This window comes from Lissotriton helveticus, chromosome 1_1, assembly GCF_964261635.1.
Source record: "Lissotriton helveticus chromosome 1_1, aLisHel1.1, whole genome shotgun sequence".
Classification (NCBI taxonomy): Eukaryota; Metazoa; Chordata; class Amphibia; order Caudata; family Salamandridae; genus Lissotriton; species Lissotriton helveticus.
Genome location: NC_136057.1, coordinates 1,673,459,235 through 1,673,477,597, shown reverse-complemented (window position 1 = coordinate 1,673,477,597; position 18,363 = coordinate 1,673,459,235). Strand labels below are relative to the sequence as shown.

At 43.6% G+C, this 18,363-nt stretch overlaps 1 protein-coding gene across 1 annotated transcript in view; it reads left to right on the top strand.

The window, feature by feature from the left end:
- LOC144830768 (glycoprotein-N-acetylgalactosamine 3-beta-galactosyltransferase 1-A-like) overlaps positions 1-18,363 on the top strand; it is a 712,051-nt gene that overhangs the window by 275,398 nt on the left and 418,290 nt on the right. The window lies entirely within an intron of this gene.

Here is an 18,363-nt window from a genome sequence, read left to right as displayed (position 1 = left end):
CTGGGTTATGACTGCTTTCATCATTTTATCATGTATCAAGAGATAATTCAGTGGGTATAGAATATTAAAATTATTTAAATTATTATTACTATTATCATAATTATTTTTCTCACAATTCGCTGTGAATGTGATGTGCTCTGACATAAATGATGATGTAAGATAGACAGTATGTGTCTGAAATGTGTCATTTAGATGCATGTTCTTTTTGAATAAGGGTGCTGTAAAAGATAGTTCACTCTCATGAGAAGGACTTTCAGGATCCAGCATGGAATAGCAGACATCTCAAAGTGAAAAACAAGCATTAGTTTGATAAGGTACATAATGTTAATTCTCATTCTGTGAATGTGAAATGAGTCTACTGTGATCTCTAAAACTAACTGGGGATTTGGGGCTAGATGTAGGTAATTTAAAAATACTGATTCTAAAATACAGAATTTTACCGATTCGGTATTTTAGAATCGGTATATGTGATGTAGGTAAAAAATCGGTAATTTTTACCGATTCGGTAAGATTCGGTATCTGCCATTCGGAATTTACCGAATCGGAATTTACCGAATCGGTATTTACCGATTCGGTATTTACCGAATCGGTACTTCCCATTCAATCCTATGGGCCTTTTGGCCCATAGGAATGAATGGGAAATACCGATTCGGTAAACACGGAATCGGTAAATATCGATTCGGTAAATACGGAATAGGAAAGGTAAGAAAGTGAAACTTAGGAGTCAGCCAATCAGGTGCTACCACCCACCCCCTCCCAACCAGGAAGTGGCTACACCCAGGCAGCTGGTAGTAATTAGAAGCTTCTGGAGAGACAGAGAAAGCAGAGCCGAGTCATTGAGCCACAGGAAAACTTGTTGGTGCTTTTAAAGTTTGAAAATGGCAAGCAGCAGTGAAATGGAACTTCCAGAGAGGAAGAGAAAAATACAATTTAGCACCATGGAGCTGCAGGCCCTCGTGGAGGAGGTGGTTAAAGAACACCAGGAATTGTTTGGAAAGCAGTCCCTGACTGTGGCTGAATCTGCCAAAAGAAATATTTGGTTGGAAATACAGTCAAAGGTGAATGCTGTAGGAGTGACTCCAAGGGACATAGAGGACCTGAAAAAGAGGCGGTATGACCTCAGGAGCATCACCAAGAAGAAAATTGCAGAGCTCCACAAAGAGGCAAACAAAACTGGAGGAGGGAAGAACCGTGCGCCTCCCCTGACTGAGCTGGAGGAGTTGGTGGGGTCCACCATTGAACCAGAGAGCGTCTGTGGACTGGGAGATGCAGACAGCTCAGCCAGAGCTGCCACTAGGAAAGGTAAGACGCATGCACAGCAATCACCCCCACCCCATCACCTTCCCATTTCCCTATGTGGCAAAGTTATCCCCACTCCAGTAGAGGTAGTATTATACAGGAGCAATGCATTATGGGACATGTAGTAATTGAAAGACCTACCATGTCATACAGCACAGCAATCAACAAGTTAGGTAAAACATATCAGTCATAATGAGGCTCAGGCAATATGTACAGTGTTTCAGTGAAAATAATTTAATTGTAGAAGCCGTGAGGCAGGAGCACAGAGCTAATGTACGCTTTTATGTCCACAGGTGAGACATCTCGCAGGCGTACCAGGGAGAAGGAAGGCACTGCACCACAGAGTGATGACAGCCAGGAGGCAGGCACAAGTGCAGAGAATGTGCAGAGAATGTCACAGAGGACACTGGTGCATCAACACCACTGCCACCATCCCAAGACCTTGAAATGTCTCCACATCTGCAGGCATCCCCAGAACGTTCAGGATCCCCTCTGCTACTATCCTCTCCTGAACTGCCTGCGTCACTGCGTCACTGCCACAAACAACACCTGCACCTCAAAAGAGCAGGAGGCATACAGTTGCTCTACTGCTTGAAATGGAAACTTCAGCAGGTGAAATGGAGGGGGATGACACACAAACCTTGGCTGGGGAAGGAAGCGCTGCCACACAGCAGTCCAGTGCAGAGGTTGCCCGTACAGGTACCGGACGCCGCAGGGCCAGAGATAGCAGTGCTGCACAACATGTGGAGGGTCCCAGTGTCTTCTGTGGGCTGGATGGTAGCATGGTGAAGATTCAAAGAATGCAGGGGAAGGCCATCCAGTCTGTGCAACGCCAAGTGAAGCACCTGAATACACATATAGAAAACATAGGAAAGGGCATCAGTGCACTGGTCGATGGGAATAAAGAGATGGCATCAGGTATGAGGGAGATGGCTGCAGGGATGCGGGAGATGGCCACAGGTGTGCGGGACACGATACAATCGGTGCAGCTCCTGTGCACAAAACTGGACCAGGACAGGTTAACAAGGCGCAAGGGCAGGCAACATGCGCAGCAACAAATTGTGAAAGGGGACAATTGATTACTCTGAATAGGATGTTGATAATTGGGTAATGTAAGATGGATAGGAAAGATGGTGCATCGTTGCACCTGTAGCAAGAGCCATTTTGCGTAAGTCGAGCTAATTTTAAGAAAAAGAGTGGCAACTCAGTTTTCCTGTTAAATGAAGCCCTAAACCGTATACGCCACTGACACTCAGTCGTCTAAAGGAGGTTGGCCACTGAAAGCACCTTCCAGATCACTTTGGCAAAATCCTCGGTGCTAGCTGATAGTTGAAGATTCATACCTTAGTGTCTTGTCATTGAATGTGCTGTAATGGAAAAGTTGCAAATGTGGGCATCTTGTTCAGATACATTATGTAATGAAGCATTCTAAGTGCCAAATTCATGGTGAAAGGTCAGTATTTGAACACCAGCTTTGCATTGTGCCATGTGTTTGTCTGTCAAACGAAATATTTCTCTATGTTTATAAGATAACTCTAAATGATACTTGTATTTTTTTACATTTCTACATTGAAGTCTAAGCTGGAAGCCCAGATTAATTACCTAGTTTTAGAAAGTCTGGTTACACTGACCAGCCTATCAAGACAGTCCTAACACAACGGCCTAGAGTGCAAAGAGTTGTAGCAATATCTGCAAGCGTCGAGAGCGGCCACAGGCTGTTACGACTCAGCAGAATTCTAAGCTCCTTCTGTGCGAATGGGATTTTTGTTGCAGATTGACTTAACAACGGAACAAACGTTGTTCCTTGAGCTTTTAGGTATTGCAAGTGTACCTAAATTGTGCCGTTTTCTGTTTGTTACCCAGTTTGGGGCTGTTCCATGAGCAAATACAATTCTTTGTAGCCCAGAGACACAACACCTCCCTCGTGAGTCATTTACTGTACTGTGAATTTCAAGTACTTTCAAGTGATATTCACTCTTATTTCTGAGTGTCTACAAATTTTAAAAAGCGTCAGTCCACAAACAGGTAATAACATTTCTTTTCACATGTTCTCTGTTTCCAGAATGGAATTATAAGTCTAGAACTGCTAGGGATGTTGTGCTTAATTTATAGTGTTGCCAGGATTATCGCAGTGGCGACATAATGATGGCTCTAAAATCTCTTTGGCTGTAGGCAGGCAATACTTAAAATGGCCGCCTCAATCTGTGCTGAGAAAATGGATGAAGCCAGGTCATCTGGAACATAGCCAAGGGCAGTCGGTGTCTGCTAATCTAGTCCCAAACCTTAAACAGAGCACCAGCGCCCTGATCATAGCCGCACTTACTTTTGTAGTATATTTCATGTTGGTACCAAAAGTTTAGCTATCATGCTAGACTCGACTATGACACCTGATATCTACTTCAGATCAGTAGTTTGCACACCCTACTACTTTCTCCATTACATTCATGGTCTGACCAAAAGACAAATTAATAGTGTCAATTATAAGGTTAGTGTCGACGCTTCAGTGTTGTCTCATCAAAAGTAAAGCTGCATGTTTTGGAATGTGCTGCTCCTTCTCTCGTCCCAAAGAAATTGACTTCATTCCTTCAGAAGACTCAAAATAAAAATCTAAAGGCGCCTGCTGGTTCACTTTTCAAGATGCCCCAATGGGCTTCCACTAGCATCAGCAGCAAGACAAACACCAGATGCTTATGGCAAAGTCTGCCTGATTCCACTCTTAGCAAAGCACAGAGGAAGATTGTCTCTCTTGTTCGTCTACAGACAGAGGTATTTTCCTTCCTTTGGAAAACTTCCTATGAACTGCTACTTGCATATTAAAAACCATGTCCTCCAGCACACGCAAGCTAAGATTTCGGTAAACATATATGTGCTGTTTTTTATCTTGCTGTTATCACTTGGCTACAGCAAGTTTCTGGACTCTTCCAATTTTTGTGAATGGAACTCCGGGCCAGAGAGAAAGTGTTTGCCCAGAACAGAACAATGTGGCTAAGCCAGGATCCTCTGTCTGGTCTGGCTCCCGTTGAAACAGCCTACATATCACACAAGATATTCTCTGTAGCTTGGATGAAGTCAGGTGAGTATGTTCCAAGCAGATGACCTGTGATGAAGAAGGAAATGGTCAGAAATGTCTACTTTGTCCATTCAAGTAGCAGCCTTCTTTATGTGTACTCATTGCTTAATTCACTGTTGATCTGTCATTTCCAACCAATTTACTTTAAAATAAATTCTCACAAAGGGTTACAACCTCATCCGTTTTCCTACCTTTCTTTCACATCGGACTTCCTTCTTTTTCCCCCATGTCCCCTTCGTAGTCCAGTCTTCTAAGCTGTCTAACTCACATTCCATAGGAACAACATATAGCACTACACCTCTCGGTGGAACTGTTCTTAGCACCAGTTCATCCAGTGCTGGATCCACGCCATGGTTTAAGTTATCCAGACAGGAAGCATTTCCATGCCTAGAATCTCAGAAGCAACTAGTTACGAAGGCTGTGTTTATCCTGAGAATCTGGTGTGATTCTGGCCTTTGTGGACCGATACTGGACATCCTGGCTTACATGGATTGTGAGGTCCATGTTCATCTGTCAGCAATTCCCATGTTTGGCGCAGTCAAAACTGTAGTGGCATCTGCTTTTGTTTATCGGTGATAAACTGTAGACCTAAACATTTTTTAAAAAGTAATTTCCCAGCTTGCAATAATTGGTGAACATCAGCCATGGGAAATTGACATTTTAGTTGCTCCTGAATCGAGATGAAAGCCCTGTTTGAACCTTGATTTTTTTTGTGGTGAACGTTTTCACAGCATTATTAGAAAACAGAGTAAAATGTGGTTAAATTGTGTATTTTTACGGATATCAAATCCATCCATGAGATCATGCACAGTATTTTTTTAAACCAGCAACTTCTCAGTACCTATTTACCTCAAAGAATAAGTATCAAGGCTCTCCCTTCTTGTTAAGCGAAATTGTCACTATTTTTGTACATTGAAATTGTAAAATTATAGAATTTTTTTAGGCTTGTGTCCTTGTGAATTGCATGAAACAGTGCGGAGTCAGACATCGATGACCTCATGAACACCGCAACCACGATAACATCAAAGGGGAGGAGAAAGAATGTGGAAAGGGTCCCACCACAGATTTTGTAATTTCTAATGGATGGTGATTTGTTTCAATTTCAAGAAGTATAGATTGGTAATCATTTGAAGGGCAAGTCCTTATGCTAATTTGTTTTATTTATGTGAAAGAAAGTCCTCTAAGGGGTTGCTGCTTGTGTTAAAGAGATGCTTCCTACAGAGAGCTCTGGAGAAATGTTTTAACCAGCGTTAAAAGATGGAAGTCGAGACAGGCTAGAATACCCTAAAATTAACATATTTCAAGAGATTTCACTAAACTTCGAGGTCCAAAGGAAAAACAACCCAGTGCTTTCACCTCCTGCACCAATCTCAAACGGCACATTCATATGGCAGAATGTCCACTGAAAGTCTTAGACAGTCATCTTATCAAAATACATCAATCCAGACAAATCCTTATAAAATGTTCAATGGTTTATTGGACGATTGTTAAAAACATCTTTAATAAAATCTTTTAAAAAAAATCTTAAATAAAGTGCCACGAACAGCCAACATGTGTTTTGAGGAGAATCCTCTTTTTCAAGACTTTCGTCTTCAAGTAGGAGAAAGCCTTTTGCATTGATGGAATCATTGACATTCTGTCTGTTGTTTGAATTTGTTTGCATCTGACGGACTGACATCTCGCTATCGTACACAAACCCATATCAGTTTCTTCATAGACATCAAGTTTTGCAAAGTCATTTTTTTTTTCTTCAGTCGAAATGGGTGTAATATATTTTTTGCAGTACTGATGATTGCAGGGTGGGCTGGAGATTACCTTGAGTTAATATTCCAATAGCACTCCTGCATAGTTCCCCATGTCCATGCGTGGTCCTGCTATTTTTGCGTGCTATTTGGAAAGTACAGAATGTTCAAACTGCCAGAAACCATTTAGGTAATTAAGGTGAAATCCATTTAGTGCCTCAACCTCACCCTATTCAAACAATTCTGGCCTGGGGGAATTGATTACTATTTGTTCTTACTATACATCCTCTGTCCCAGAGAGGACACATTTTCGAGCATCAAAGGAGAGTTGATTTTTCGTTTGGGTTCTCAGCTAAGACCATTTTCTTTATGGCCGCATATTTTGATATAAAGGGATATTTTTAAATACACACTTGCTTTGAAATATCAATAGTAGTATATGATATATATGTCATGGCCGCTTCCTGAACACTCACCTTCCTCAGCTACGTTTTACTCAATTTGTATGTTATTTTCTTCAGTGTGAACAGAAGTAATTTATGGAGTATGACCTTTTTGAGAATTTTGTGGGACTCTTGATAAAAATGCATTTGTTTGAATTGTTTAACTAAGCTGAAAAGGCAGCCTTATTTTTTTTATAATGATACCAAGGACTTTCAATGTAATGGTGTGCTGCTGATCTTGTAGGGGAATTGACTGTTGTGACATTTTGGTGTCAAGAATTTCAGTGATGTGATTTTTAATTTTAATATTTTTTTTCTTTAGAAATAAATCTGAATATTGGTCTCTCATTTGAAAACAAATGGCTTCTTTATTGTTTTTGTACTTTAGACCAAAATGTGAGCACCTAGCATAATCAAAGTGTTTAACGCCTACTGCAGAGATATTTCTGTTACTTACAAGACATAGGTTTGAATTCTCTGATGTAGATTTAGACTTTGATTTTTCTTGGGTGGGTAAAAATAATACTGGGTTATGACTGCTTTCATCATTTTATCATGTATCAAGAGATAATTCAGTGGGTATAGAATATTAAAATTATTTAAATTATTATTACTATTATCATAATTATTTTTCTCACAATTCGCTGTGAATGTGATGTGCTCTGACATAAATGATGATGTAAGATAGACAGTATGTGTCTGAAATGTGTCATTTAGATGCATGTTCTTTTTGAATAAGGGTGCTGTAAAAGATAGTTCACTCTCATGAGAAGGACAGGATCCAGCATGGAATAGCAGACATCTCAAAGTGAAAAACAAGCATTAGTTTGATAAGGTACATAATGTTAATTCTCATTCTGTGAATGTGAAATGAGTCTACTGTGATCTCTAAAACTAACTGGGGATTTGGGGCTAGATGTAGGTAATTTCAAAATACTGATTCTAAAATACAGAATTTTACCGATTCGGTATTTTAGAATCGGTATTTGTGATGTAGGTAAAAAATCGGTAATTTTTACCGATTCGGTAAGATTCGGTATCTGCCATTCGGAATTTACCGAATCGGAATTTACCGATTCGGCCTTTTGGCCCATAGGAATGAATGGGAAATACCGATTCGGTAAACACGGAATCGGTAAATATCGATTCGGTAAATACGGAATAGGAAAGGCAAGAAAGTGAAACTTAGGAGTCAGCCAATCAGGTGCTACCACCCACCCCCTCCCAACCAGGAAGTGGCTACACCCAGGCAGCTGGTAGTAATTAGAAGCTTCTGGAGAGACAGAGAAAGCAGAGCCGAGTCACTGAGCCACAGGAAAACTTGTTGGTGCTTTTAAAGTTTGAAAATGGCAAGCAGCAGTGAAATGGAACTTCCAGAGAGGAAGAGAAAAATACAATTTAGCACCATGGAGCTGCAGGCCCTCGTGGAGGAGGTGGTTAAAGAACACCAGGAATTGTTTGGAAAGCAGTCCCTGACTGTGGCTGAATCTGCCAAAAGAAATATTTGGTTGGAAATACAGTCAAAGGTGAATGCTGTAGGAGTGACTCCAAGGGACATAGAGGACCTGAAAAAGAGGTGGTATGACCTCAGGAGCATCACCAAGAAGAAAATTGCAGAGCTCCACAAAGAGGCAAACAAAACTGGAGGAGGGAAGAACCGTGCGCCTCCCCTGACTGAGCTGGAGGAGTTGGTGGGGTCCACCATTGAACCAGAGAGCGTCTGTGGACTGGGAGATGCAGACAGCCAAGCCAGAGCTGCCACTAGGAAAGGTAAGACGCATGCACAGCAATCACCCCCACCCCATCACCTTCCCATTTCCCTATGTGGCAAAGTTATCCCCACTCCAGTAGAGGTAGTATTATACAGGAGCAATGCATTATGGGACATGTAGTAATTGAAAGACCTACCATGTCATACAGCACAGCAATCAACAAGTTAGGTAAAACATATCAGTCATAATGAGGCTCAGGCAATATGTACAGTGTTTCAGTGAAAATAATTTAATTGTAGAAGCCGTGAGGCAGGAGCACAGAGCTAATGTACGCTTTTATGTCCACAGGTGAGACATCTCGCAGGCGTACCAGGGAGAAGGAAGGCACTGCACCACAGAGTGATGACAGCCAGGAGGCAGGCACAAGTGCAGAGAATGTCACAGAGGACACTGGTGCATCAACACCACTGCCACCATCCCAAGACCTTGAAATGTCTCCACATCTGCAGGCATCCCCAGAACGTTCAGGATCCCCTCTGCTACTATCCTCACCTGAACTGCCTGCGTCACTGCCACAAACAACACCTGCACCTCAAAAGAGCAGGAGGCATGCAGTTGTCTACTGCTTGAAATGGAAACTTCAGCAGGTGAAATGGAGGGGGATGACACCCAAACCTTGGCTGGGGAAGGAAGCGCTGCCACACAGCAGTCCAGTGCAGAGGTTGCCCTTACAGGTACCAGACGTCGCAGGGCCAGAGATAGCAGTGCTGCACAACATGTGGAGGGTCCCAGTGTCTTCTGTGGGCTGGATGGTAGCATGGTGAAGATTCAAAGAATGCAGGGGAAGGCCATCCAGTCTGTGCAACGCCAGGTGAAGCACCTGAATACACATATAGAAAACATAGGAAAGGGCATCAGTGCACTGGTCGATGGGAATAAAGAGATGGCATCAGGTATGAGGGAGATGGCTGCAGGGATGCGGGAGATGGCCACAGGTGTGCGGGACACGATACAATCGGTGCAGCTCCTGTGCACAAAACTGGACCAGGACAGGTTAACAAGGCGCAAGGGCAGGCAACATGCGCAGCAACAAACTACGGCTATGAACCGCCTGGCCACAGCCACTTCCCTTCTATGCAGACGATGCATTAACATGCAAGAGGGATTAACACACAGCAGCAATGAGGTTTCTAGGGGCCTTGCAGGGGTGACCAGTGCTGTAGAGGTGCTGCTTAATGCACAGACAGCACAAACTGCTGCTCTGGATGTACCGGGAAAATGAGGAAAGCACCAGTAGGAGCAGCATGACAAGCCCCCCTGTTGTTGAGACACGGAGGAGCAGCAGGCTCCATGGTGACCCAACACCCGAAACATCCAGTGAGGACAGCCAGCCACTTTCATCTGGCACTGGTAGGCGTGACCGTAAATGACTTCTACAGCCCACACTCCATGACCTTAAATGGTGAAGTGAGCCAGAACTACCATTACTATATGGATGACATTTGTGTTGCACATTTGTGCGTTTCAGTACCTGCGTAGTGCCAAATATTAAACTATGTTGGGTGCATACTCGACCAGTCTGTGTCTCTTTACTTACTCAAAAAAAGTTCTATGTGATCTCTGCCTGTCTCTGTCTGCCATCGGTTGGTGGTGCAACTCCTGCTGTGTTTGGTTCAGGCAGTGCATGTTCATCATCGTGGTCCTCATAGTTGCTCAATTCCACCTCTGTGCCCTTCTTTGTAGCAAGGTTGTGTAACATTGCACAAGTTGCAATTATCTTACAGCAGATGATTGGTAAGGACTGCCGTGACGCGCCACGTTTGTGGAGGCAGCGGAACCTGGTTTTTAACAGGCCAAAGGTGCGCTCCACAACGTTCCTAGTTGATTTGTTGAAGGGTTGAGGTAGGGTCATGCATGTGTATGCACTATCCCCTATATGTAAATGAGAAAACCATTACTCACATGCACACATACACATACATCTGCTATATCTATCAGGGTGTGTCACAGTGTTTTACCTAGCAGGTATCCTTCGCCAAATTCCCCCGCTGTCAGGCGTGTAGATCCCACTGTTCTGAAAGATGTAGGAGTCGTGGGTACTTCCTGGGAACTTGGCCACAATGTCTGTGATTATGTTGTTGTTGTACATTGATAGAGTGGGTTGACTTCCTGTTTCTGTAAATGTACTCTGTGGCAGCAGGTGGGCATATAGGGATGTGGGTGCCATCTATACAGCCGATGACGTGTGGGAAATGTGCAATTTGATAAAAGTCAGTCTTGGTCTTCAGTAGTTCCACGTGTGTGTTAGGGAAGCATATGTAATGATGCATCCTCTGCATCATGGCCTCTAGGAACTTCCTGAAGAAGCGGGACAGGCAGCACTAAGACACCCCACCTACCACAGCAATCACCCCCTGGTAACTCCCAGATGCAAGCAGGTGTAGGCTACAGAGCACCTGCACATGGGGTACGATGGCATGCGCCCTTGGGGTTGGGTGCTCCAAAAGTGGGTGCAGGTCCCTGATCAAGTCCAGGGTGGTTTGGGGGTGTAGCCTGTACCTTTGCAATATCTCTGGCTCAGTGAGTTGAAAAAGCGTTATCCTCTGTCTGTGGACTTGCTCCTCCCTTCTCCAGACCCTCTCTCCTGCTGCCTGAAGCCGTAGCCGCCTTGCTATCATGTAGAATGCCGCCTTTCTGGTCACAATGTTGCATTTTGAGGACTTTTTTATAGCCTGCACCTTGTTACCCCCTGCTTTCAATTCATGGTAAATACCGACTCTTAAATACCGAATTTCATGAAATTCGGTATTTTAGAAGTTTGCTACATCTCAAAACTCATTTTTTACCATTTCTTATTTACCGATTCGGTAAATAAGAATTCGGTAATTTCCGAATCGGTAAATACCAAATCGGTAAATACCGATTCGGAATATTCCGATTAGGTAAATTCCGATTCTGTAATTTCCGATTCGGTAAATTACCGACTCGTATTTACCGAATTGGTCTTTTTTGGGCCCCTACATCTCAATATCCAAATACCGGTCGGTAACGGCCGAAATTCTGTATTTTCGGCCGTTACTGACCGGTATTTGGCTACCTACATCTGGCCCATAGTTCGTAAACATCGTACATGTTCATGAAGTGTAAGCAACTCGTCTGAATACTATGATGAATTGCAATGTATGTATGGCTCTCACTGAGCCTTGCTAGTAGGAATTCCAGATTCCTACAGCTGGCTGTTCGTTGCACTGATGTAGCAACAGTGAGAAGCAAAAGTTGCTTTTCACTGTTACAAACACAAGAGAGTCACCCTTATATAGAAAAAAGGGACTGGGTGGTATAAACTCTAGCAAGAGAAAAATTCCTTTTTCCTCCTAATCATATATATGTGTGTATGTATATTCTAGGTAGAGCAACAGATAACAAAACCAATAACCAATCCTTATTTGTTTTGGGAAACAGATGAACATCATCATCATCATCAATAATCTTTATTCAGTATTATACAAAACACCATAAAAGTACAGTTTAAAATGCTAAAAATGCATGTATTATTTACTTTACAACGGGATAAACAAAAAAAGAGAAAAAGAAACTATAAAGAGAAAGGTACCGGGACATTCATTACGATTAATTCTTCCCCCATCAATCCCCGCTCACTCCGGCCAAACCTCTCGTTCCTCTCAGTTTAAAGGCTAGTCTGAGAAAGCTTGTGATAGAGAGCAGAGTCAGGGGGTCTTGGGCCATTTGCAGGTAGAAAAGGGCGACCTTAGCATGCCTAAATTTAATTTTTTTCTGAAGACTAATTAAGTACAGGCAACTGGGCAATGAATAACAAGCATTGGAAATGCAATAGGTCTCGGATTTATTTGAGTTAGAGCTAATGGCATTGTAAATGGCAATGTCTTTTAGCCATGTGTTATGGAGTGTATGCATGTGGTGTGTAGTTGAATTATGTGGGTTGGATTGTAGCAATGGTGGCATGCTGCGCTTTAGATTAATATGTTTAAAAGTAAAGTGTACCATACTGTGATTGCTACAATAGTTAATTGTGGATGCTTTAACAATTGATGTGTGCACTGATGGCTGGTGGTGTGTGTGTCTGTAGAAATTGTGCACTGATGGCTGGTGGTGTGTGTGCCTGGTGGAAGCGTGAACTGCCGGCTGGAGGTGTGTGTGCCTGGTGGAAGCGTGCACTGACGGCAGGTGGTGTGTGTGCCTGGTAAAAGCATGCACAGACGGCTTGTGGTGTGTGTGCCTGGTGAAAGTGTGCACTGACGGCTAGTGGTGTGTGTGCCTGGTGAAAGTGTGCACTGATGGCTGTTGGTGTGTGTGTGTTTGGTGAAAGCGTGCACTGACGTCTGGTGGTGTGCGCCTGGTGGAAGCCTGCACTGATGGCTGGTGGTGTTTGCGCCCGGTGAAAGCATGCACTGACGGCTGGTGGTGTTTGTGCCCGGTGAAAGCGTGCACTGACGGCTGGTTTTGTGTGTGTGTGTGGTGGTGAGTGTGTGGTGGTGAGAGTGTGGTGTGAGAGAGTGTGTGTGGTGGTGTGTGTGTGTGTGTGGTGGACTTAGATCAGGTTTTCGTACCCTGCACACTCACACACTGACCCTGCACACTCACACACTGCCCCTACACACTCACACACTGCTCACCCTACACACTCACACACTGCTCACCCTACACACTCACACACTGCTCACCCTGCACACTCACACCCTACACTCACACACTGTTCACCCTGCACACTCTCACTGTTCACCCCGCACACTCACACAATGTTCACCCTGCACACTCACACACTGCTCACCCTACACACATACACACTGCTCACCCTACACACTCTCACACTGCTCACCCTGCACTCTCACACTGCTCACCCTGCACATTCACACACTGCTCACCCTACACACTCACACACAGTTCACCCTGTACACTCACACACTGCTCACCCTACACACTCACACAATGTTCACCCTGCACGCTCACACAATGTTCACCCTGCACGCTCACACAATGTTCACCCTGCACGCTCACACACTGTTAACCCTGCATGCTCACGCACTGCTCACCCTGCATGCTCACACACTGCTCACCCTGTACGCTCACACACTGCTCACCCTACACACTCACACACTGCTCACCCTACGTAATGCGAAAAGACCTAGCTCTGCCCTTTGGCCTGTGTTGTAATCGTACAGTAGGTTGTGAGTAGTTGTGCTTGAATGGTTGGGGCGTCCCCTCCTTGCTGCTCCCCTCACAGAGGACCGGCTGCCTCCATGAAGCTTCCAAGACACGGGTTCAGCTGTTCTTTGTTTTAGCTCCTGTGTGTCAGTGCACCGTGTAAGCGCACCAGCATACCCTGCTCTCTCTGGAACACTCACACTGCTGAGTCTCTCACTCTGCTGTCACTCTCACTCTGCTGTTGCTCTCACTCTGCTGTCCCTCTCACTCTGCTGTCCCTCTCACTCTGCTGTCCCTCTCACTCTGCTGTGTCTCTCACTCTGCTGTCACTCTCACTCTGCTGTCACTCTCACTCTGCTGTCACTCATGCAGTCACTTTCACTCATGCAGTCACTCTCACTCATGCAGTCACTCTCACTCATGCAGTCACTCTCACTCATGCAGTCACTCTCACTCATGCAGTCACTCTCACTCATGCAGTCACTCTCACTCATGCAGTCACACTCACTCATGCAGTCACTCTCACTCTGCTGTCACTCTCACTCTGCTGTCACTCTCACTCTGCTGTCACTCTCACTCTGCAGTCACTCTCACTCTGCAGTCACTCTCACTCTGCAGTCACTCTCACTCTGCAGTCACTATCACTCTGCAGTCACTCTCACTATGCAGTCACTCTCACTGCTGTCACTCTGCTGTCACTCTCACTCTGCTGTCACTCTCACTCTGCTGTCACTCTCACTCTGCTGTCACTCTCACTCTGCTGTCACTCTCACTCTGCTGTCACTCTCACTCTGCTGTCACTCTCACTCTGCTGTCACTCTCACTCTGCTGTCACTCTCACTCTGCTGTCACTCTCACTCTGCTGTCACTCACACTCTGCTGTCACTCACACTCTGCTGTCACTCATGCTGTCACTCACTCTGCTGCAAAGGTAAGGGTCCCAGTCAACGTGTTTTATAAAACAAACAAAAGTTATTCAAAAACATGCACATACAACTCACAACACAACCAGAAATGAGTGATGTTGTTTATTCACATCCTCATTAGATACATTTCATGTATAAATGCTTTATGCAGGTTAACGTTGTGTCCAGAGTGAAATGAGAAGGAAGGGAGGAGGGAAGAAGGATGAGTGTAGGTGAGGAATTGGGGTAGTGTAGAACAGTTCAAAAAGAGCAAATGTAGTCACATAGAACATTTCTTGTTGACATCACATGGGCATACTGGTTTTGCCCCATACATTTCTAACAATTTGTGGAATCCTATCACATATATACACAGTAATTTGGTCTGTTGATTGAGGGTAGGTATCAGTACAAACGGAAAGTCGACGTTTCGACCCCTGGTCAGTGTAGGTTGAGTGGCACCTTACTTTGGGGTCTTCATCAGGACTAAGAGGTGGTGTGGGGGGATCGGGCACCTAAGGTTAAAAAATATTGAGTGAGCTAACGAAGAAACACCTTAAAATTAGAAGGGAAACGCAGTTGCAATAATTACCAAAAGGCCACTATGGATGAGTGGCAGCCTCTGCGGCTAGTAAATGGGCCACCAGGCTCCTGTTATACAGAGTGTCTTTTGTCCTAAGAAATGGGTCGATACAAAAGCGAGTGGGTTATTTCAGATGCATACCTGCCAAAGACCAGCTGAATTACTTGTAAGCTTGTACATTTAAATCATTAACAACACCCTGCCGGGTTAAACCCAACAAAATACAAAACACAATATACGGAGGGTTGAAAAAATCATCAATCAATTGCGAGAGCAAAAAGGTCTCTCTACTGTAGGTAGATAGGTAAGTGTGGAGTAATGGAAAAGGAGCCAAAGTGGGTTCCAAAATCAATGACAGTGCTCTCATAGCGAGCAGAATTGGGAGGAGAAAGTGAACGGACTCAGTAAATTCCCAAAGGATCGGCCCTTAGACAGTTAAACAGCCAATCATGCCATGACAACCTTCTTCAAACACGGAAGGAAAAACCGATTAAACGAGGTCTCGATTAAAACAGCGGAACATCCCGTGATTGAATTGAGGGAAACAATTAAGTAACCTGTAATCAGTGCTGAAGCTGGGCATGATGCATGTATTGAAATACCTTTAGGCACAAAACAATCCTTCTAATCAGGTTTGAGGGGAGATCTCTGTACATCCATACGGGCAAAAACGGGCTTCAATCTACGTAAGGGAGAAACGCAGGAGGAATACGGCCTCTGAAAACTTCAATACCGCAAGGGGGCAACCTCTCACTGGAGGAAAGGGAAAAAAAATAACAACTATTACTCACCACCGTATCCGATGTCCGGCTCACACGCATTCATCGTGTAGAGTGTTCTTCTCCTTATTAAGGTTTCCAGCACGTGCAACCGCAGCAGCTCAATTCTCGCGGTGTACCGTGTCATAGAAACCGAAAAAAGACTAAATTGCTGTTTAGAATGGAACCGATTATAAAAAACAGAAGGGAGACTCTGGCATATTCTAGGTGATTCTCTGAAAGATTTATGTGGACCCTAAACGTATAGAGAACAATTTGTAAATATGCAAGTTATGTGTATGAGTTGGAATACATACAAGGAAAGGCATCAAATTAAATTGGTCATATCAGTAGATGTAGCAGTATCACATAGTGTTTCTCTCGATGATTATGGAGGGCCATAAAGCTATATGGGGACCAATATCTAAAGATGCAGGATATGTGCATACATGAAATACATATATCAACATGGGAAGACAAAAAAAATATATTGGTCTTATCAGTACATGTAGCAGTGACAGTGTAAAATAATTACAAAACAGTATAGCACAGTAGCTAGGTTCTTCTGTTATTAATCTGCAGAGGGAGATAAAAGTTTGTCACAAAAAGAACAATTCAGCAGACAGGTCACAGATACATTAATGTAGACATGCTAACTGTGCAAAGGTGGCATCTTGTTCATTTAAACCGTCATACACAGTGTCAAAACGGGTCATCCATGTACTCTCTCTAAGTGTTAAGATTGCCCCAATATTGCCGCCCCTAGGGCCCAGGGATACCTTTTCAAGTACTACCCATCTCAAGGATTCGGGTGTATGATTGGCTATTTTACAGTGTTCCACAAGCGGTGCACCAGGAATATCACACCTTACTCTACTGTGATGTTGAAGAATAAGCACTTTTATCTTCTGTTGGGTTTGGCCTATGTAGGCCAGACCGCAAGGACATAAGATGCAATAGATCACGCAACTTGTGTTACAGTTCGTGAACGATCTAAGGTCTATTTTGTGTTGTCTGTATGTGAACTGTTTAGTTTGTATGGTAGTTTCACAGGCCTTGCACTGGCCGCATTTGAAATGACCCAATGTCGGTGGCAGATTCCATAGTGTTTGCAATGTGGGTGAATTCGGGTTGTCCAAGAAAGAGCAGACCACGTGGTCTCTTATGCTTTTTGCCTTCTTAAAGGAGTGCATTGGAGGATCATGTTGGCCAATGTCATCAGCAATCAAAGTCCAATGTTTGTTAATAATTTTTCGAATCGCATTACTCTGTGTACAATATGTTGTAACACATATTAACCGCGTCAGGCTGTCTTCATTTTTATCTTTTATTGTGAGAAGTGCCTCCCTGGGGCTGTACCAGACGCGTTTCTGCGCTCTTTTGACGAGTCGTCTCGGGTATCCTCTATCCAAAAGTCTGGATCTCAGATCTTCAGATTCCTTGAAATAATCCTCTTTTTTTTTTGCAATTTCTATGTATTTGCTAAAATTGCCCAACGGGTAGATTGTCCCTCAGACCGCGTGGGTGATGACTGTCGTATTTCAATAAAGAATTACGTTCAGTCGGTTTTCTGTACAATGTAGTACTGAGTTGATTCTCCTCATGGAAGATGGTAATGTCCAGGAAGTCAACCTTGTTATTGTCTGACTGTAGAGTGAACTGAATGTCTTTACTCTGTTGGTTCAACCAAAAGTGGAATGAATCCAGAGAGTCCTTGGTGCCTGTCCACAGCATGAGCACATCGTCGATGTAGCGTTTCCACCATACGATGTGGTCTCGGTTGGGGTTGTCAGGGCTGAGAACATGTTTCTTCTCGAAGTCATCCATTAAGATAATTGCCAAATCAGGTGCGAAGTATAAAACAAACAAAAGTTATTCAAAACAAAAACATGCACATACAACTCACAACACAACTAGAAATGAGTGATGTTGTTTATTCACATCCTCATTAGATACATTTCATGTATTTATGCTTTTACCACATAGTACATTTAAATCAAGAATTTTCTTTTTTTGGCACGTTAACACAGAATGGGATTTATGCGATTTATGCATGGTCCAAGAGGGTATGGGGGGCACCCCCCTATATCCTCTTGGACCGCGCATAAATCCCATTCTGTGTTAACGTGCCAAAAAAAGAAAATTCTTGATGTAAATGTACTATGTGGTAAAAGTAATTGTGGCCAAGATTTATTTGACTGGAATCAGTGAACCAGTCCATGTTTTTAAAATGTCACATACCTTTGCTCCCCTTTTTTATTCACCTCTCTAACTTTTGAGCACCCTTCCTTCTGTACATTCTTTTGAGCATCCTCTCTTTGTACCTTAAGTGATTAGAACTGACAGACTACTGTAAGTCTGTAGAATAAAATTGTTTATTCTCCACTATGATAATCTGGGTTGTTGTATTTTTAGTGTAAATGTTTGTATTGAATACTTCGAGCAAATGAAGTTAGCTCACATCTAGGAACTCGTGATTATAAGCCTGATTAAATAAAAAAAACTATTTTGGTGAGGGACCATTGTTTTTGATACCGTACTATACCCAGGTCCAGGACCACTTTGAGTCACCCCATTTTTGATAATGGTGTCCTGGGATTGGTTACAAGTTGTGGAGAGCTACAAGCGTAGCGGAGGAGACAATGTGACACTGGCACAAGCCAATTG